The sequence below is a fragment of the Mugil cephalus genome, chromosome 2 (genome assembly GCF_022458985.1).
Source record: "Mugil cephalus isolate CIBA_MC_2020 chromosome 2, CIBA_Mcephalus_1.1, whole genome shotgun sequence".
In the NCBI taxonomy this organism is placed as follows: domain Eukaryota; kingdom Metazoa; phylum Chordata; class Actinopteri; order Mugiliformes; family Mugilidae; genus Mugil; species Mugil cephalus.
In genome coordinates this window covers 33065723-33087795 of record NC_061771.1, presented here as the reverse complement: position 1 = coordinate 33087795, position 22073 = coordinate 33065723, and the positions used below count along the sequence as shown (strand labels likewise).

Sequence of the window (22073 nt, the reverse complement as noted above, 5' to 3'; positions counted from 1 at the left end):
TGAACTTTGTATTCAAGGTCATCGGTTGAATAATTAAATAAAACTGAATCATTTTCAGGTATTTAGAATTAAAATGTCAGTGAACACAAAGCTCGTGTGGCCTCTGATGTTATTTAACGTTGGTGAATTAACCCATTAATCTTGTTTTCATGTTGTGAGCTGGTGAAAGAGGAAGAAGAAGAAGAAGAAGAGGAAGAAGAAGAGGAAGAAGAAGAGGAAGAAGAAGAGGAAGAAGAAGAGGAAGAAGAAGAGGACAGGGAGCGGGTGATTCCTGCTGTTTGGGTCGTCGGCTTTTTAAAGTGAAGAGGATTTAGCTGTAGACGGATCAGTGCTGCTGAGAGGCCTGTTACGGATAAACGCTGTGTTACAAACATATGGTTTCTGATGACGACCATTTAAAGGTGTCAGACTGGAGCCACAGCAAATTATCATCCACACACACACACACACACACACACACACACACACACACACACACACACACACACACACACTCACACTGGCTGCAGTCTAAACAAGCCTGTTATCTGGGCCCGTTACTAGATAATGGATGACAACGGGTCACATGACCTGCCCTAACGAGGCGCGTCGTCGAGGGCGACGTCTTAACGGGACACTGACCACAGAGACCTGCTGCTGGACACGTTTCTAACGGGTCGTTCAACATTAACGTCCATTCAAGACGTGAAACTGTTACAGGAGCAGAGAGACGCGCATTAATGTGATTCATCTATAAATAATAACTCTATGAAAATCATTGGGTTAAAATTGGTTTTGAAAACTTCTTCTGCTTCAGTCTGATTCAGGAAACTCCTCAAAGTCTCGACGTGTCTGTAGATAAATGATTTATTCAGCCATGATTTTTAATTGATTAACTTTCTCCATTTTTCACCCTCCCACAAACTGAAGCCGCTAAACGCTGCTTTTCTGAGACTGATTTTTGTCACTGCTGGTGTTTGTTGGCCAACTGGAGGTCACACACACACACGCACACACACACACACACACACACACACACACCCTTGGTGCCACGTCTGGCGCCAGTGATTACGCTGTTAAGCCAAATCAGCTTCCTGTGTTTGGTTTGATGGATGCCATCATCTTCATGGATCTAAAACAGGTACGAGCACCGAGCCGGGTCCACGCCACCCAGAGAAGGAAGAGAAGGAAGAGAAAGAAGAGAAAGAAGAGAAGGAAGAGAAAGAAGAGGAAAGGGACCAGTAAAGGATGAAGTTAAAGAAGAATAACCCTCCACTCCCTGCACAGGCTGCTGAGGCCGGGCTGCAGCGTCGGTCGTGCTCGGTCGTGTTGCATAAACTTCAGTTGCAGCATTTTTTAAAATGTCGTGAATAACATCATCATCACTGATTCGTTTTTTATCTGTTCGTCTTTTGTTTTCGCCGTTTTTTCAACCTCACCCTGGTTAATATGAGTATATGTGTATATATGTATCGAGACTCTGAGCTGTAGAGCTCATCTGTTCCTGTCACCGACTCTAAAAGGGAACAGATTTTTAAATGAGTTGTTGTGGTTCATCATAAAAACTGTTGAGGTCAGAACCATAGAACCTTATCTCTCACGGTTGTCAACGGCAACTGTCAATCATCATGATGTCACATCCTGTTTCCATAGCGTCAAAAAACAAACTATTTAAACCTCAATTTCCCACTAGTTTATCAGAACTGAAGAAGCTACTCGGATTAGTGGCGAAACGTCTTCAAGAAATTCTACAAGTCCAGCTGACCTTATTCAACGCTTTTTTGGATTACCATGACCTGGATGACTGAGAACCTTCACAGTCATCAACATTATATTAAGTCCCTAAAAGGACAGAACCTAGAAGTTATTTGATGTGTTTTGGTTCAAGCCCCGCCCACAAGCACGGAGGGGGTGGAGCTTATGACCTGTACTGCAGCCAGTGAGTCCAGGTGTGAACACTGATCCAACCACGAGTAGAAACAGAGATGGATGTGAGTTCATCGTCTACACCTGAACACAGGAAACTGAAGCTGGACGCTGGTGACGTTTGGATTTATTTTATTTAGATCTTTAACTTGGTGCACATGAATTATTTGTGCACAATAACACGACTAACACATGTGAAAATGACACATAATAAACTGACTCCTGGTGTTTATAGTCCATGTTCTGGGCCTTATTTCACCTTGTTGCCTTGTGTCATTTATTTCATCTCAGCCTCACATGTGTGACAAACTGTATTAACACACTGAACCTAAAACTACACTAAAAACACACAAACAATAATAAAACGTTTCACTCTGAAAAACAGAGTACAACCCATGTGGTGTATGTCACTGCAAAAAAACACAACTAAATTATCAATGAACATGTAGATAAAAACACACAGAGGTGTTAAATACTGTTATACACTGACAAGACACAATAATATACTATATACTAATACATAGTATAAACTAGAAGTACAACTACTGCATCTACACCCTCATTTAGCTTCAAGCTAATCACATCATGTGTTTGTACCAGGTCCTTAACAAACATCAAAATAATATTAAAAACGATGATGTGAACATGAAATATTCAGACCCTCCAGGTGACGACACAGTGAACGTACGCGGCTGTTTACATGTTTACAACAACACACTAATGTTAATGTCCAACGGGTTCATCGTCTCCTGAGTTTCCCGTCGGTGTGGAGGTCAGAGGTTAACGAATACGACCGTGTCAGACTTTAACCACTTTACATTTTAATGCTGCTTCTTTTTTTAAATTGTGTGTATGTGTGTGAGAGGTGGGGGGGGGGGGGGGGGGGGGGGGGGGGGGGGGGGGGGCAGAGGCAGCTGGACTGTGTCAGGACTGATGAGAGACATTCCTGTTAGTGGAGTACAACCTTCCTACTGCTCTGCTGATAACACTGGCACCTCGCTGTCACACACACACACACAGACACACACACAGTCGTATCTGCTGCCCTGCTCGGCTGCTACTACTAACACCATGGGAACCAGACTCTGGGTCCAACTGTGTGTTAAGTTATTCCACATAAACACAACGGCTCTTGTGCGTTTGCGGTGACCTCATCGTGGAAAGAGTTGGGTTCAGATAGCACTTCTTATCCTTTCTGCACACGGACTAAAATACGCACAACAACGCTGTGAGTCAACTCAAAAAGAAAACACACGGAAGAGCGTAAAGACCCAGGTTTAAAGTCCACTGTTGTGTCACTGTTGTGTGATTAAAGTCAAGCAGACGGCGACTGCGTTTTGTATTTTTAGCTCAAAGCGAAGCTCAGTGGTCGGGAGACCTGATCCAGGTCTTCATGAGTCCAGACTGTGAAATCCTCTATGTCGGCCTCAGATACACGTCTCCACAGTACGACCATGTTAGGAGAGGGCGATACTGGGAACCGATCCGATACCAAGTAAATACAGGTCTAGTTATCGCAGATATCGATACCGATAACAGTTTGTATTAACTATAACAGCATCCAGCACAGCCTCCATCCTGCAGCTGGTTTTACAGAGATGATAACAATCTGCACAGTCATAACGCTACACAACGGCCACAAGAGGGCGCCTGTTGGTAAAATGCAAAGGGGAAGGCGATACTGGGAATTTTGGTATCGATCCGATACCAACACTGGGCTGGTATGGCGATACTGATACTGATTATTGAATAACTTCGAAACTTTGAATTTAATTCATTGATTATAATTATGAGAAATCACAGAACAAATATTTTAGTGTAATTAACCTGTTTCCATGAACTAATTACAATATAAAAGTATTTAACAAAAATGTATTAATTCCCCTTGTTCTACGTCCAAACATTAAAAGAAGGAGAAAAGGGAACAATATAACAAAATACAGTGTAAACGACACAACAGCAATGGAAGATAAGTCAGCTGATCAAAATAAGTAAACAAAAGCAACAATGTTACAATAAATATAAAAATTGCTCAGAAAGGGAAATGCATGAACTCTGTGAGGATAAACTTACTGGACGTATAGAAAAGAAACTGGAACAAAAGATCGATGTCAGCATGCTAGTATCGATCCGATACCGATACTTGCCTTGGTATCGATACTATCGATATTCAGACTGATACACCTGGAGCACGTTACCTCTGTGCTGACGTCGCTCCGCTGGCTTCCAGTTCATTTTAGAATAGGTTTTAAACTTCTGTTGTTAGTTTTTAATGCCATTAACGGCCTCCTGCTTGTCAGAGATTTTAACTCTGTGATCATGGCAGAGCTCTACGTTGTTCAGGTTAGTTTCTGGTAGATTCCCCGGGTCCAGAAACAACCAGTGGGCCGTTGGTTCACCCCCCTTCTGGTCTCAGGCTTTTTAAACTGAAGCTGAAGACTTGCTGTTTTAGACCCGCATTCAGTTCTGACTAGGACCGCCTTGTGTTTAGTTGCATTTTATTATTCTTATCTTTTCTGTTTTATGTCCTTCTAGAAGCCTTTTAATTCCCCGCAGCACTGTAGCACTTTCCAGTTGTGTTTTTATGCATTAATTTTATGTATTGTTTTATAGATTTGATTTAAAGCACTTTGGGTACATTTTGATTATTGTGAAAAACTATACAAACAAATAAAATAAAATTGATTGATTGACGGATGGACGGACTGATGGAGGGATGGATCTGTGAAGGTCCTCAATCATTAATGTATTTTTTTTAAAAAGCGTTCTGCAGGACCGAGGTAATTTATCTAAACATGCACCTAAAACAAGAATATCGAACTAAGACTAAAGTAAAGACAGTTTCGCGGCTGCGTTTCATTTTCTGTCCTGTGTTCCAGGATTTATCTGGAGTTATCTAGGTCTCAGATTTACAGTGATTGGCTACGATACCTGGACGCTGCGACTGTTGACCGTGGCGGGTGTTCCAAAAAAAACCCCGATGGTGTGAGAGATTACGTAAACTTTCGAAATGCCAGCTGCTCTGTGTTTCTAATGGAAGGAAAGTGACTGGCACCGAGACAAATTCATACTTAAACCTGCCACTGGGCACGGAGTGTGTGTGTGTCTGTGTGTGTGTGTGTCTGTGTGTGTGTGTGTGTGTGTGTGTGGTTGTGTGTGTGTGGTTGTGTGTGTGTGGGTGTGTGTGCGCACTTGAGAGAGTGAAATAAATCTAAACTTGCTCACTAGCTTCTTACTTCGGCACCAACACTTGGCAAAGAACTGCTCTACATATAAATACAGTATACTGACCCTAAATCCCCCCTATGCACACACACACACACACACACACACACACACACACACACACACACACACACACACACACACACACACACACCCCTTCATATTAAGCCTTATTGTTAATGTAAATATTACGGTTGGCTGGTAGCCTCAGATTATAACCTGTCCATATTTAGCTCGATCATATTCATAAGTCAAACTCTATATTTATATAACCATCAAACATTGGTCTCGGCATCAATGGAAAAATATCTTATTAAAAAACGTCAGGGCCTTGCAGCGCTGCAGTGCACTAATGGCTCTCTACCGGTACGTGTTTGTAGTAAGAACTTTTTATGTGTAGAAGAACCGCACAATGATTTTAGTTAAGTTAGTTAAGTTTCCACATTTTGACTAAATCTACACAATATCCTAACATCGTGTAGGTGACTCATCAGAGAATGGACCTAAGGGAGGGGGGTGGGGGGGTATAGGGGTCCTGGTCCGGTCTAGTCCTGGTGAACTGATCTGATCTTGGCTGTGAGTGGGGTAATAGCTCGGTAGATCCCAATGGTCACATGTGTAAGGGGCCGAGAAGAGATCCCTGAGGAACGCCACGACTTAAAGTGGTTTATGTTATGTTATGCTATGGGGTGGGGGGGTGGGGGTCTACCTGGTCTGGTCTAGCTACATGTCTAAGTTACATCCACATGAATAAATGCAGGACACTGAATTGTCACAAGATGGTTTAAATGTTATTTACCCCTGTCAGTGGTCATAATGATCTGGCTGATGGGTTGACATCTCATTAGTTTCCTTCATGTCAATATAAATCCATATAAACCAGTTATGTTTTAAAGAACCATCATTAACATAAAGTTTTTATACAATGATGCCTTTTACCGGTTAATCTGTAATATTGTGGAACAGTATTGAATTTAAGGTTTTATTGTGTTTTTCAGAGGCTTATTACGTGGCAAGATTAGCAAGTTTCTCTATACAGGAACAGATAATACACAATTACATCACCCTAGCAACACACTCAACAAATGTTTGTCTTATGAACATGTACAAGATAAGGCAGGAGATACAAGAAAATGATCCTAGTGTGGGTCATTATCCTCCTGTATGTACCGTAATCCCAAAACTTGTGTCAAAATGACTCGTCAAGACGTTTAGAAAAGTTAACTTATATTAAAACACATTCCCACAAACAGTGAAGGAAGGTTCCAGTTCATCACCCAAAACTTCCATCCTATACAATCTCTATGGTGTGTAATAGTATCTATGTGATATGTTATAGTGTGTAAGTTTGCCCCTTTCCTCTCTCACATATTTACCACAACCAACCACAGTTGTGCCCATTTATTGTCTTCAGTCTCTCCACCAAGGTCCCTCATGTCCTATTGTCTTTATCGTCTTTGAACTCGTTCCTGAGAGGAGTAAAACTGTGAGTGGGACTTTCATATATTCTATCACCATGTTACCAGTAATTTTGTGAGGCTTTGAGATGATAAAAAAAATGGTCTTTTCCCACCAGATTAAATTTCTGCAACAGTTTATCGTAAAACACAAAAGCAGCTCATCATCAAATAGATGGTGTTTTATTTTGTTAACATATCGGACTAATACGGATTTCAGAAAATTAATAGTGTAATTATAGAGTCATGGGATCCTCGTGGTTAAGAAAAGAAGATTGGAACAGAAACACGCAACACGTTGAATGGTTCAACCTCTCCAGCTCCTTTAAAACCAGTAGCATTGATTAGCATGAGGCTGTTATCTGGAGAATGCAGCTCTGGGTAAACAAGAGGCAAATAAGAGGGAGACGTGGAGAGACATCGGCAGAGAAAGGCAGCGCTGACCAGATGCCTCGGTGACGATGTCCAGACCAGGTCCTGGACCATCGTTAATTCACTTAATCTGCACCACAGGCCTGTGTGTGTGGACCAGTGTTGTTAGTGCCCATGTGTGTGTTTGTTGCGTCGTGGTTGGCCCCTGGCCCTGGCACAGTGTCTCTGGCCCCAGAAACAAAAGGTTAACTGGATTTGGTCAGGATGTAATTGATGCATCCCCTTTCTCTTTGTGCTGCGTGGAGCTTCAAACCATCGGTGGACTCTGGCAGATGTTTAACTGACCAACGTCTCTCTGGTTGTTGTAGGTGGGACACAACGCGAATAAATGAGTAAATAATAAAAGGAGACGCTTATTTTATAAAATCAGAAGTGTCTGTCGTCGTGCAGTTGTGGGACATGGTCTTCATGGAAAGGTCTGAACCAGGAAATCGTCATCAGTCACCGTGATTGAGTCCAAAAGTGCTGCAAAATGTTCTAAAGTAAACATGAATTAGTTTTAATAATGTGCCTCCAGGATGGCGCCCAGAAGGGTCGTGTTCCCTCTGCCATTATTTTATTTTTATGCTTATTTAAGTGGTTTTCTGTTCCAAAGTGACCCGAGTCATATTCTTTGTATGTGCACTCATACTTGGCCATTAAAGCTGATTCTGATTCTCTGATTTCTCACATTAAATCACTGGATTTAAATGAACACACATCGTGAACTGAATAATTATTTTATTTAACCCTCAAACCTGATTTTAAAGTCGTTACCATTAAAGGACAAAGGTGTCGTCTTCAAAAACGCCCTAAAAATACCATGCTAATGTTTTTTTTTCTACTTTTGTTTTATATAAATGCTTTAATCCACTTCAGTTCTAATCACACAAAGTTTTTTATTATTATTATTTTCTGACGTTTAACCCTTTATATGTCAGTGTTTGTGATGGCATCTTTAAAAAAAATGAATATTTTCAATAATCTACATTCAAAGTGGATTTTTCTTGGGGGGATTATTAGAGCCTTGGACATGTCAATGATCAGACTGATTTTGATGTATTTTTAAAATTTATTTTTTACTTTTTTTATTCCAATTCAAAATATCACTCCCATTGAAACCCATTGACATCCATTGAAACTGCTGTTGCAAGCTGCACTTGTCATAATGACAACACAAAAAAATTAAAAAATCCATCAAAATCACTGTTGCTACTAATCACTGACATGTCCAAGGAGACATTTATCTACTTTGTATTGACGAATCCAAATGTGACACTTTATTTGTTGTCGTGAATGTTTCAACGTTGAGTTGCTCCTGAGGATTCGAACCTGTCTGAAGACCGAATGTAGCTGAAAACCAAACCTCAAAGATAGAAACACGAAGCTGAAACGACACAATCACAGACTGACCCTAAATCCAGACGAGATGAGCTGCAGCTCAGAGTGAAGGAAACGTGTCCAACAAGTGCTCGACATATGTGGGAAACTTCCTGAAGACTCTGAGAGAAGCTCCAGGTGTCGACCTCATGAACGAAACAATGACGGAAGCCAAGAGAGACACTTTGAAGATTCTCAACTCAAACCACGTTTAATAAAGCAGCAGCAATAATTCAAGCAGTAATAAGGTCGTTACTGCTGTTGTCGTCTTTGTTTGTTGTTGGTGTCGTCATCGTCAGTCGTTGTCATTGTTGCTGTTGTTGTGTTTTATGTTGTTTTAATTGTCTTTGTCCAGATTGAAGATTCTCAGTTTAAAGCGTTTCATAGCATAAGACAAATATATATTATTGAAATATTTATTTATGTTGTTTTTGCTTTAAATAAAGTAAATAAAAATCCAGTAATAGAAAAACCTACATTTCTAAAACATTTTTACGCTTGACGTAGAGATGGACACTGATACGGATACTGGTACCATGATGCTAACAGGGCTAATGCTAATGGTAGTAACCAGACTGATCTGAGTGCTTCATTTGGTTCCAGTGAGTGTTTAATTAGCTTAGCATCCTTAGCTCTACTGCTGCATGGATGGAAGTGAACCATCAACGTGTCTGAGACCAAACGTTTGTCTAAAGTTTGTCTGGACTTCACCTCTAAAGATGCAACAAGGAGGAAACACCTGGAATTAGACTCAACATCTGACCACACATAGCATTAGCATTAGCATAGCATTTTATTAAAAGACCAGAGATGTAGCGTCTCTGAAGCCTGACAGACCCCACAACACTAGTTTATCATTGTCTCCACTGACATTGTTGTTGCTGCCGTTGAAATTGCAGATGTTGTGGGTGTCATTGTTGTCATTGTCATTGTTGAGGTTGTCGTCCTCTTCTTTGTCATTGTTGCCATAGGTATTATCATCATTTTGTTGTTGACAGTATTGTTGACACACCGTGATGATCTATGTCGTTGTTGTTTCTGTTGTCCTTGTTGTTTACTTTGGACCCCAGCCCATAATACTCAACCTGTTCCATTCGTTTTCCTTTGTCACACCAGTCCTGACCTTTTATATGTACTTTTAGTATTTATGATCATTTTAAGTGAATATTTATTGATTTTTTTATATATATATATATATTGTCTTAATTGTAACTGACAGTTTTGAATGTTAATTATTGCACTATTCTCTTTTTTAAGTGTTTTTATTCTTATGACAAAGTATTTTGTTCTTATGTACCACACAAGACTGAGTAGTTTATGGTTTTCAGGGTCATCCTGAAAAGTAGAAACTAAAACTAAAACTAAAATGTTCCTCTGGTTTATAGCTACTTCCTTCAGTGAATAATGAACCTGTGTCTGGAACAGGAAGACACACTCTGAAGGTTTCACAGCAGGAAAAAGGTCCTTATGTGATTTTCTGACATGAGCATGAAGTGATGCTACGTTTAGTGTCTGACCATGAAAAACCTTCTGGAGACCACGATTTATTGTGTGAGCAGTCCAGGTAAGTAGCCCGTTAAGCCGCCCGCTAACCTGCCCCCTCCACATTCTGAATGTCTCCAGTTATAAAACCACGGCGGTGGCCTCCGTCATGTGTGTGAGCCGCGACTTCAAACGGGAACGTAATCCTGGTACTTCACGTCTCTTTCTGCTGCTTTAAGACGTATTTAAAGTTTAGTTTTGCAGTAAGCGGTTTCATTAACGCAGAAATGTTTTCCAGTCAGGGGCCCGGACATAAAACCCCCGTTTGATCAGACGTCCCGAAAACCCACGACTGGTTTAATGTGGACATAAAGAACTCACACTGACTTTAACTTTTCTCTAAAACGCTGGATTGTGTTTTATTTGTTTGTTTGTTTGTTTCACAGCGTTTTAAGCAGGAAAACCTATTCAAGGTTCCACTGGAATATACATGTTAACTGAGGTTAAATAGTCCAGAGCCTCCTGGTGGATCATTAGTTCATCAAGTTATTTAAGACCAACTGATGCAATGAGGAGCTTCTCATTTCCTCAACAACCATGTATAAAGACACATCCTGTGGTGGTGGAGGAGATGTTAGTCTGGTGGAGGAGATGTTAGTCTGGTGAAGAAGATGTTAGTCTGGAGGAGAAGATGTTAGTCTGGTGGAGAAGATGTTAGTCTGGAGGAGAAGATGTTAGTCTGGTGGGAGGAGGGAAGATTTGTTGGTGGAGGAGATGTTAGTCTGGTGGAGAAGGGTCAAATCATTGGCTGCATCAAGCAGAGGAAACATCTAGAAACGACTAAAACTGGCTTAAGACCTTTATTCCAGACTGGAAGGATGGTGGAGAACCATGTTCTACCAGGAAGAAATAAATCCTGATTGATGGAGAAACGTTTGGAAGAAAAGCAGCAGTAGAACTCAGGGCTGTGTTTAATAGTGGAAGGAAGAGCATTTCACACCATGGACAATGTGAAGGGAACTCAAGGGACTGAACAGAAAACCACTAATCAGGAAGGACAACCGGGAAAAAAGGCTCCAATCTGCCAGGGAGCAGCACAAAGACTCTGGAGATATGGAGGGAGGTCATGAGGTCTAAGGGGTCCGGACTGGACCTGGTCCAGAGTTTTTCACTCTTTATTTAGCTAATTGGGTTTTAAACTAACCATTTTGAGCTAAACGTTTTAGCTGTTTTCTAGCCAAAGACCATTGGTCACCATGTTCTGAAGCCTCTGAAACAGGAGATATTACTCAGCTAATATTAATCTCTGATATGACTCACTTCATTTTTAGCTAACCATTTTTTAACTAATTGTTTTGTTTTGTTTTTTGTTTGTTTTTTTAGCTAAAGTTTTATTTAGCTAATTGTCTTGTTTTTAACTGCTAGCTAGCCGTTTTTAGGTTAGGTAACAGTTTTCTAGATAACCGTTGTTTAGCTAGCTGCTTTAGCTAACTGTTGAATGTTTGGGAGAAGCTTTGATCAGTGGTCAGACTCTGACATCATCAATACAAGATCTGAACTAAAACACTGGATGGAAGAAACCTGGAGACATTGGAGAAGCTTCTTATTGAACCAATGGAGTCAAAGCTGGAGGAGCTCCGCCCACAGACCAGAGGGGAGGAGCTTTATTGTGTATTTTGTTAGTGTAAATAGGTATTAGTCCACAGGAAATATAGTATCATTCTCAGCTTCTGTGGATTCTGTTGTGTTTTCTACATGTCGTACTAATAAAGTCTTTAAATATGACCAGAAGTCGTTCTCAGGACAAGCTGCCTGCTGCTAAAAGCTAAAAGCTGCTTCAGCAAAAGTTCTTTTGACCCAGAACCACTGAAAGACTGAGATACAATTAAGAAGAGATATAGCAGAACAAGTTTCAAATGTGGCTTCATCTCCTGCTGGATCAGATAGAGGAGTGTAGCTAGTAGCAGCCTGCAGGATATAACAATGTGCATTATTTTATTCATAGCTAGAGCTCTACAATAGTTTTTATCCATGCAAAAAAACAAAAACAAAAAAACAAACAAACAACAACAACAACAACAAAATAAAAAACTGGATTAAGAACCAGAATGTGGTCACATCTTAAAGCACCAGACCTCCTCCTGTGCATCCATCCTTCTCTCTAAACATATTCCATAGTAGAATAAGAGACTAAGAAGCTTGAAATCATCATCTCTACCTTCTAACTCCACCCATAAAATAACGTCCTGACCAGGAGTCGATCTCAATTAACTCTTCTTGGAAGGAAATAAATGAAAACTCTCAACCCAACATCATTTATTTACATTTATTTCACCTCGGTCGTCCAGGCCCTCGTATATTTTTATGTTTTTTTACGTATGTTGCCCTGACGATCTCGATAAAACATCCTGGAACGATTCTGTAGTTTCAAATATTTTTATTAGGAAGCGAAAGACGGGTTCAGTGCAGATATAACCAACTGTCCAAAGTCAGGCTTCCTTTAATTCCCCCATGTACATAAATATAATAAAATAACTTTAAGAACTGATATTACAGGGTGACCAATCAAAGAGTGAGACATCAGACGGACCTTAAAAAGACAAATGATATAATAAAAATAAAAAGTAATCATAATAATTATAAAACAAGCAGATGAACCCATCTACACGACCCTGAGGTGGTGACACATGTTCACACTCGTTTGCGTTTAATTCAACTTAAATGTAGTTTTATGTTCATGCAACATGTTCCTGTCGCTGTGTGAGTAATGATGAGACACCATTAGTAGCAGAGCTTAGAATAAAACCACTAATATTTATTTCTATTGCAACTTTAGGAGCAGGCGCATAACACAAAGTTGATTAAGAGGAGTTTCAGATTTAAAGGAGACCACAGCTGGCCTGATTTCCCCGGGTTGATCACTCCACATGGGCCCCGGCTCCTTAAAGCCCCCCCTCCTCCTCCACCGGGGCAGATACGTGGCGGCTTATTAAAGGTCAGACATTTATCTGAGGCCGTGGAGAGCTTTAAGTTAGATCCCAAAATGAATTCTAAAACAAACTGAGAGCCGCTGGAGACCTGCTACAACCAGGAAGTCTCATTTAAATCTGATGGTGGCTGTAGTGGTGGTGGGGGGTTTATTCTGCCCCCCGCTGGTCAGGGAGGAGGCTGCACGCTGACCCCACGCCTGACTTCAATGTTCATATTCTAGCAGCACGTAGAGGCTCTCTGGGCTTTACCTGCCGCTGAATGAATGAATGAATGAATGAATGAATGAATGAATGAGTAAATGAATGAAGAGGAGGGAGGACGAGGTCACGAGGAAAAAGCTGCAACTTCCTTCAAATTAATGATCATAACCACACAGAGCTGGAGGTTATGTGTAATATTTTTGGTGTGTGGTAAAAAAAAAAAAATGCATGCATGTGAAGCTAAAAAGGCTTTTGTGTGTGTGTGTGTGTGTGTGTTGTGTGTTGTGTGTGTACATGTGATCAGGAATTCATTAGCTGAGAGGAAGCTCTACGCTGCAGTCTGTTTTCTGTCAGTCTGTCGCACACTGATTTTTTTCCCAAGGCCAAGAGGATATCCCTTACACACACACACACACACACACACACACACACACACACACACACACACACACACACACACTAACAGTGATACAACCACACATGGAAAAGAAAGTGAGGGAAAGACTCTCTCTCTCACACACACACAGACTTAGAAGATAACGCACACGGAGGCTTTAATGTTTCCACACAAACACTCGTGGGACCGTGAAGCAGAAACTCAACATGTGACCGACTCACAACAGCAAGATGCACAAACAGCTGATCTGCGCTCACGCTCGGAGTCAGTGTTCGCGCAGATTAACACGTCCTCTCGCAGTGATGCGGAGGAATAAATGTGCTGCTAAGAGGAGGCCGCGCAGATTCACTCGTTTATTCTTTCACCGGTCACTGCTGTACCTAATAAAGTGGCCACTGATGTTGTAATATATGACAAGTCTGTCCTTTAGATTTTTCTAGTGGTTCCTCTGGAGGAGAGCAGGTCATTCTGATTTTATTCAGCTCAGTGTTGTATCTTTGTGTAGTTTGTATTTTTATATATATTATATCTCTGTGCACTTTTTCATATTTGTGTGAACCTAAACTGTTTTTCATGGTGAAATTAAAATGTGAACTGCAATGAGAAGCCTGACATTTATTTATAGGCGTAATATATAATTCAGGCACCGGTTTGGATTTATTCCGAGTAAATACTTATTTATCTTCATGATGAATCTAAAGACGTCAACGTTCAGACCAGCGCACTGTCTTGTTTTACGTGTTTGTTCCTCCTTGTTATTTTATGAAAATGACTCACAGACAGAGAAACATTTCACATTTAAAGCTGCAGAAAGTTAAAGAGGAACGTCTTGTTTTTCTTTTTTCGTGCTGTTTCCTGCTGCAGGAGGTGAAGCTGGAGCTGGAGCTGGAGCTGGAGCGGGAGCGCTGCGTCCTCTCACTCCTTCACTCCTCGGTTCATCTGGGAGGGGACGCGTCCTCGGTGGCTTCGCTCGGGTTTGGAGCGCGTCTCCGAGCTCTGCCAGTCCCGGTCCAGGCGGCTCCGCTCCGTCCTCGGCTCTTTGCTGCTGCTCCGGCTCCACGGTGGAGGGAGGTAGGTCCCACAAACACACGCACGGCTTCGGCTTTCCAAAAACACCGAGGCTGGAAGAGAGGATGGTTTAAAATGCTCACTTTAGAGAAGAAGGAGAAGAAGAAGAAGAAAGAGGCGTTTATGCTGTTAGATTTAGACTTTAATCATCTACAAGGGAAATTACATGGTCACAGCAGCTTAGTTGCACATAAATAATAATAATTATAATAAGAAACATTCTTAAAAACCACAAGTACAAAGAAAGATAAAATTAGACCAAACTATAAATAAAAACTCGTAAAATAAATTTAGTAAAAGCAAAAAATCTACAGAATTGGCAAATCTACAAAAAAAAAATAGAGATGGAAGAATTTATATTACGCACAGGAGGAGAATAAGGTGCAGTTATGCGCATTAGCACTAATAACTCACAGAAACACGTTCAGTGTTTTACATTTTATTATTTTATTGATATGAAGTCAGACCTGGTCTATAGATTGTTTAGGAGGAGAGGAGGGTGGGTGGGTGGGTGGGGGGGTCCGGAGCATCATGGTGGCTGCGCTGGAGCCCAACAGGTAGATGTTGTCCCGTAAACATGATGCCGACGTGTCTCCGTGTGTCCGTGTGTCCTCGTGAAGCCTCCGGTTCATTCATGCAAAGACACAAAGGAGGGGCCCACGGAGAGAGGAGGGGGGAGGGAGGGGAGGGGGGAGGAGGGGGAGTGTGTGATGAATAACAGCTAAAAGTGGCTTAATAACTAAATAGCTCCGATTAAGGGTTTAAACGAGACTCGGGGACGCGCACCGCGCTGCGAAGAGTCGGTGCGCTGCGGACGCGCGGGCACGACGCGTGTGTGGAGGGGGGGACGCGCGGCGCGGGTCAGACTGGAGGCACGAGACAGAGGCAAAAACATAAAAATATCCAATAAATAAAATATTATATGAACAGGTTTTGGAGAATTAAATGAATTTAAGTTTTTATTTCTATATTTTTCATCAGATTTCGTTTTCATCGTGATAAAATTTAGATTCGGTTCATTCATCTAAATGGTGGTTGGGCTTGATTAACACCAGCCTATAATATAATCATCTATATAATGCTTTATATAATAATAATAATAATAAATCAGAGCCTCTGTCAGTGTGTGTGTGACTTAGGTGTAAATACCTGATGATTATGAAACAGGTTTAAAATAAAATGACGCCGCCGTGTGAACCGAGTTTCGCTCTGAACTTCGCTCCGCTTTGCTCCAATAAATCCGGTTTCAAACATAAAACATTCAACCTCACTCTACCTGTACATCTACATACATTTATATTCATTTATATTTGTATATATTTAAATTTGCATTATAAACATTAATTCTATATGTATTAAAAAATAAAGAAACAACTATTAAAATAAATGAACATTTGCAGAACAGACACATAAACACACGCACAAGCATTTTTACTTTTTATTTATTAAAATATTACATATATATTATTTTATTTTATTTGTTTTCCACATGTATGATGTTTAAGGTTGTTTAGTTTTTTTAAATAAAAAGATGAAAATAAATAAATGCAGAGGCCTCGATAAAGGCCTGAAACGGCTTGAAATATTTTAGACTGTCTACATTTAGACAAATTAGTACCACTATAATTATTATTACTAGTAGAAATCTACGATATTACGGCTCCGAATATATACATATATATATATACATATGTATAGATCTATATATTATTATTATTATTTTTAAAAAAAAAAAGAAAGAAAAAGAAAGAAATGGAAAAATAGAGTTCTGATAGAAACAACCTTTGAAAACGTTTGATAATTTGACGTTTAAAGTTTCTCATTTCCACGTTTAAACTCCGGCCTCTTTTATTCACTCTATGAAAATCCTCAAAATAAAACTAAAACTAGAGAAGGAGAATAATTAACGTCGCCGTTGAAGGACTGCCTGTTCAGCTAAAACTAAAACTTAAATAATAAAATTCAAACTGTCTGATGCGCAGATTAGTTTCCTGCCGTTTAATGAGTCTTTATCCTTTTCTAAATGAAAGCGGAGCTCTGGAGGCTCCGCGATAATTGGAGCGTTTTGGTTTGAAATATGAAAGTGACAGAAAGTTTATGTCTCGGTGTTGATTTCCACATAAGACCGCGAGCATGTTAATGGCGCCTGTGATTAAAACGGGTCAAGTGGCTGACCTTCCCCGTGTGTGAGGGAGTTACCTGCCCACGGTTGTAAAGATGATAGATGGAGGCCGGTGGCCGAGGCGCGTTACGCGTTCCAACGCGCACGGACGCGCACGCCAGAGGCTCGCTGTTACGCGCGTCCGGAGCGGAAACGCGGCATCCATCAGGCCTCCGTCCGGTCCGCAGGTCCCGCTTTCTGCCGTGCTCCTCCGTCCTGGAGTCCCGGCTGCAAATGAGCTGCCGCGCTTTGTGATTTAAGGGCCTGTTTTGAAGAGGCACTGAACAGAAACCGCGCACGACTAAACCGGGGCTCCCCCAAAAACTCTCAAGGATCCCATAGATCCAAATTAGACCCCTAAGGAATGCCATCTGAGAATAGTTAAGGACACGGACTCCGGCTGACACAGATCTGGTCTACGGGTCCAGTGCTACCCGGCAGGATAAACACTGGAACAATGTGCTGGAGCTGCAGCTCAGCTGCTTCAAGAAAAAAGGCTTCATCTGTTCAGCCGGACACTAAAACACCGCAGAGACAGAGACAGAGACACAGAGACAGAGACAGAGACACAGAGAGAGAGACAGAGACACAGCAGAGGAACCCGTTCCTGTTAGTTCTGCTGGTGGTGTCAGGCTCAGATGCTTCAGTTTCCCTCCTGCTGCTCCGTTGAAAGTTTCATTTTTTTTTTTTCTTGCCATCGCGCCCTGAGCTCTGGCTCTGAGGCTTCAGGCTCTGGGTTCTGTAAAGAGTCTGGAGGAAATTTGAATTGATATAAATAATATAGAAATAAAAATGAAATGAAGATAAGATGAGAGACTTAATAAAACTTGATTGATCTCAGGGGCTAAATGCAAGAAGTGGAGATAAAAAACAGAATAAGGAAGTAAAGAGTAAATATATTAAACGTACTAAAATAAAATAAAATAAAATAATAATAGAGACTGGGCCGAGTTTAAATAACTTAGTAACTAATAGATGTGTGGATATTTATTAATGTCATAAATAAAGACAAACAGACTGATCAGCTGATTAGAGGCAATAAATTCATTAAAAAGCTCAAGGTGAGTAAAAAGCGTCGTTCTTAGTGAGAGTATTGAATGTTTCTGATATAAGTCACTGGTTAAAGTGGTTTTAATTACATGTGGTCATTGGTTTGTGTCCCTCTGATAAATGTCACCAAACACCAACCAGTGTGTGTTGGATAATTAGAGAAATATTATAAAACATTATAATCCTCTGTTTATTCATGATCATATTTAACTGATAAACGTCTCGTTAGTGAAGTATTTACTGAGGAGTTCATAGATATTTGATGAAGATTTGACTGGAATTCAGGGTTAAATCTGAAACGATTTAATAAATGAGATTTAAAGACTCAGTTACCTACAAGAACTGAAAGTGAAAAAAGAAACATCTGTACCTCATTAAAATAAAACTTTCTGTAAATGTCTTGAACACATACGCACAGTATGAATGGAGGAATTTATTATTATTATTAACTTTACCAGCGCTTCATAGTGTGAATGAAGGTTTTACTGTGAAAACGCGACTGAAGCTTCCAGGCTCCAAATCAGGACAAATCCATTCATTCATTCATTCAGATTTAGCTGGAGAAAAAAAACTTTTGTTTTTATAGATAGATAGATAGATAGATAGATTTCTTTATTCATCATAGCGTCCATCATAGAATAAAATACTGAGGTGTAAAAATAAAAGCAAAGACAAAAACACAGAAAAGAACAAGGACACTTTTTAACATCGTAATCAAACTGTTATTAAACAGTATATAATAGTAGTGTAGTATATAATATAATAATAATGTTATATAATAATATCAGTATAATAACAGTATATAATAATAATAATAACAGTATATATTGCCAATAATGGCAGCAGCAACAGTATTTATATATATATATATAATGTGAGGTCAGTCAGTGCTCTAACAAAACAAATGGTTAAGTTATATAAGAAGAAGAGCAGGAGGAGGGAAGACTTTAATAAATATATTTGCATTGTTTTTGGGACCAGGTTGATCCAGACTGGAGCTCTGAACCAAACTGAAACACACCTTTATTTTCCTGTGTTGGTTTCAGGATCGAAGCCGAGGCTGAATAATGTGGGTCGGGACTGAATGTGAGTTAAATATGAACGTAGGTTTATGGTGGTATCATCCTGACCCTGTCCCAGAAGCAGAGGAGGAGGAGGAGAAGCTAACGAATGAATGTGACCGATGGCGTTTTTCCGTGAAGCCGCCCAGTGAACTGACCAGTTAATTATTCACCCTCTGTTTGGAAGAACATTCCTGTTTTTACTTTACCGGCACATTTCTGCAGCTCGGCCTCGACCACACATGACACGTCAACGGGTCCCAGGGAATTTATTTTCATGACAGCGGGCGGCAGCCACAGCAAAGGACAGGTGATGGACGCCGCTCACAAAATGGAAGAAGAAGAAGAAGAAGAAGAAGAAGAAGAAGAAGAAGAAGAGGAAGAAGAAGAGAGAGACGAGAGGCTGGAGTTAATGTTCCTGCATCGACCGGTGACCAAGCAGCAGATTATTAGATGTTATTGTTTAGGAAATGCAGATAAATAAATCCCCCCTAGATGAGGCGATAGAGTTAAGAAGCTGCAGTTTAGACTTTATTTGTCATTTGGATTTCAATCAAAAAGTTCAGTGCAATGGCTCAGAGTTCAGCAGGAATATTAAACAGAAACAGCACATACTGTACAGGCATATAAATATAAATGTAACTTTAACTTTGTATAAAAAAGGAGATAAAAATAGGATTATAAACTAAATACTATGAAAAAAATGTAAATAAATGTAGATATTCTAGGATGAGATGAACATGCAACATCTCAAATGAAAGACGACGCTGATATTTATTAATCACATATGAATATTACTATGTGAAATGTCCATATAATGATGCACAGCTCTTTAATTAAAAAGAGTCACAGATGAACGAGGCTTTAATTACAGGATGTGAACATGTAATGTTAACGTGCCTGATACTTCTTCTTCCTTTTAGAGTGAATCAAAGCCTCCGAATCACGACGATGGTCAAAAGTTACAGTATAAGTTGTTGTTATTGTTTCTTTTTGCAGCATTTATTCGTGCTTCTGTTATTTTTAACGCTGTCGGTGGGTGCAGACGTTTAGTGGGACACGACGTCTTCTCGGTGAAGTTGTGTTGTATTTACAATCAGAACACAACTTTTTTTTTTAAGTGAATGAATCCGTCTTAGTTCTACCTTTAGTTTTATTTCCCAGCGTTAAATAAAAGCATCGAGTAGCAGCAGCTTCTGCACTGAAAAGAAAAGTTGCACACATCTATATATATATAAATATATATGTGAATGAAGGTAACACTGAGCAGACCACCTTCCTCTTCCTGCGTGACCCAGGCGATAAACATTACCGGGCAGGAATCTCACTTGTGTTTACGTGTTGTTAAAGAAAAAACAAACCAGATAAAGTCGTCTGAGCAGCTTCTTGTTGCTGCTGCATCGTTAAATTATTCATTCGTACGATTTCACTTTAGCAGCAGGAGTCAGATACTCAGAAATATTTCGATTGATAATTTAGCTTTAAATCGTCTCCGGGGGATGAAAAGCCAGAAGCTTTGGTGTTTGAGAGGAGCTCTCATCTCTGTGCAGGATCAGAGGAAATGACGTGGACCTGGAGGGAGGGGGGACCGTGGAAAAACCGAGGCCGGGGTCAGATCCTGAGGTTGAACGGACTCAGACTCAGATCATCATTTAAACCAAACGTTAGGTTGTTAGTTCAAATTCACCACGTTTCTGTTTGTGTGGTCGAGTAGAAGCTTCGCTGGACGGAGTTAACGGACTAATACAGACCTGATAATGTTGATATTGGTCATTTAAATCCATCCAGGTGAGAGTTTATCTGAAAGATGAGTTTCATGAAGACATCTCTTCACTTCTAAAGTCCTGGAGGACCCTGAACAGTTCTCTGGTTCTGGTTCTGGTTCTGGTTCCATTAATGTCCAGAAGCTCCAGGACCAGACGTATTATATTATATATATTATTATACTATACTACTACTTCTACTTTCCATTATTCTGTGTGAGGAATCAAAAAATAAAGACAATTATAGTCAAAACACACAACTTTTACTGTGAAAATTTTCACAAATTTAATCTTTTAAAAAACAACGTAGCTTGGAGCCTTTTTATTTATTTATTTTTGAGCGGGGCGAGGTGGGTTTGAAGATAACTTATCAGTATATTCCTCCACCAACTAAAAACAAACAAATAAATATTTTTATTTACGACTTTCAGGACCAAATAAATAAATAATAAACGATGAAGCTCTTCTTCGCGTGTGCGCGGATTTGTGGTGGGCGTGGTCACCGTGCGGCCACTTCACCTGGTGACGAGAAATACTATTTTCTGATTGGCTGGTTCCAGGCTGTCGTAAGACGTAACGTGACGTCACAGGAAGCTGAGGTCTCCATGGTTACGGCCACTGAGTGACGGTTGAACATGGAGATTAGCAGCATTAGCTTGAATCATAGACTTTAATAGCATCTAAACAGGTGTTGTGGTTCACATCTAGTGTCAGGTTATGTTAATTTATGATTTATTTATTGTATGTATTGTGTGAGTCACCTTCTGGTAAAGATCTTTTATTTAGTCACATTTATCATAACTGAAATGAACTAAAACTAACTGAAACTGAGGCGAATCGACTTCTACAAATTCATCCTAGTTCATATGGATGATTGTTGAGTTAATTTGTCTTTAATCTGATCTGATAATCCACATTCTCCCTGTGTTTACTGATACATTTCACTGTGTTTTTGCCCATCGTGGGGCGGAAGTGACGTGAAATTCATTCATATCATGATGAAAATATCCCGGTGTTTGGTAGAAACCGTCCAGTCCTGTAGCTCAGTGTTTTACCAGGTTTGAAGTGAACAGAGACGAAACCATCCTGTTGATTTAACTCAGGTCAGTGTAGATGAATTCAGCTCACATCAGTTCTGTAGTATCACAGAGAAACAAGGAGACTTTATAAAATATGATCTGATGCAACAACAGCAGCACACAAACTGATATTACATCAACAGAAGTGGCTGAACTTTGATCCATCTCGTACACTCGGCCCCATCACCCCCCGGGGGAGGAGGAGGAGGAGGAGGAGGAGGAGGAGGAGGAGCACATGTTATTTTCATTACAGGTCTTTTTTATTGTAATAGATAGAAAATATTTTTGGATCCGTTCTTTAAAACATGGACTGGTTTTAGGGAGATTTAAAGTCTTCTGTGTTCACTGTGGAGTAGTGGAAATAAATGATGGTGACGTGTGGTGAACTTAATAAAAAGTTCCAGCTGACACAGGTTCTAACTCTATTTATGTCAACCTGAATA

General features: G+C 40.2%; 1 long non-coding RNA gene across 1 annotated transcript; it reads right to left on the bottom strand.

Annotated features, from left to right (window-relative positions):
* Positions 1 to 14441: 14441 nt before the first annotated feature.
* Positions 14442 to 17207, bottom strand: LOC125003600. Its single transcript, XR_007112248.1, has 3 exons — positions 16716 to 17207; positions 14984 to 15137; positions 14442 to 14569 (listed from the first exon to the last, which is right to left on the bottom strand). It is a non-coding gene; the product is annotated as an uncharacterized LOC125003600 (long non-coding RNA).
* Between the last annotated feature and the right edge of the window lie 4866 nt (positions 17208 to 22073).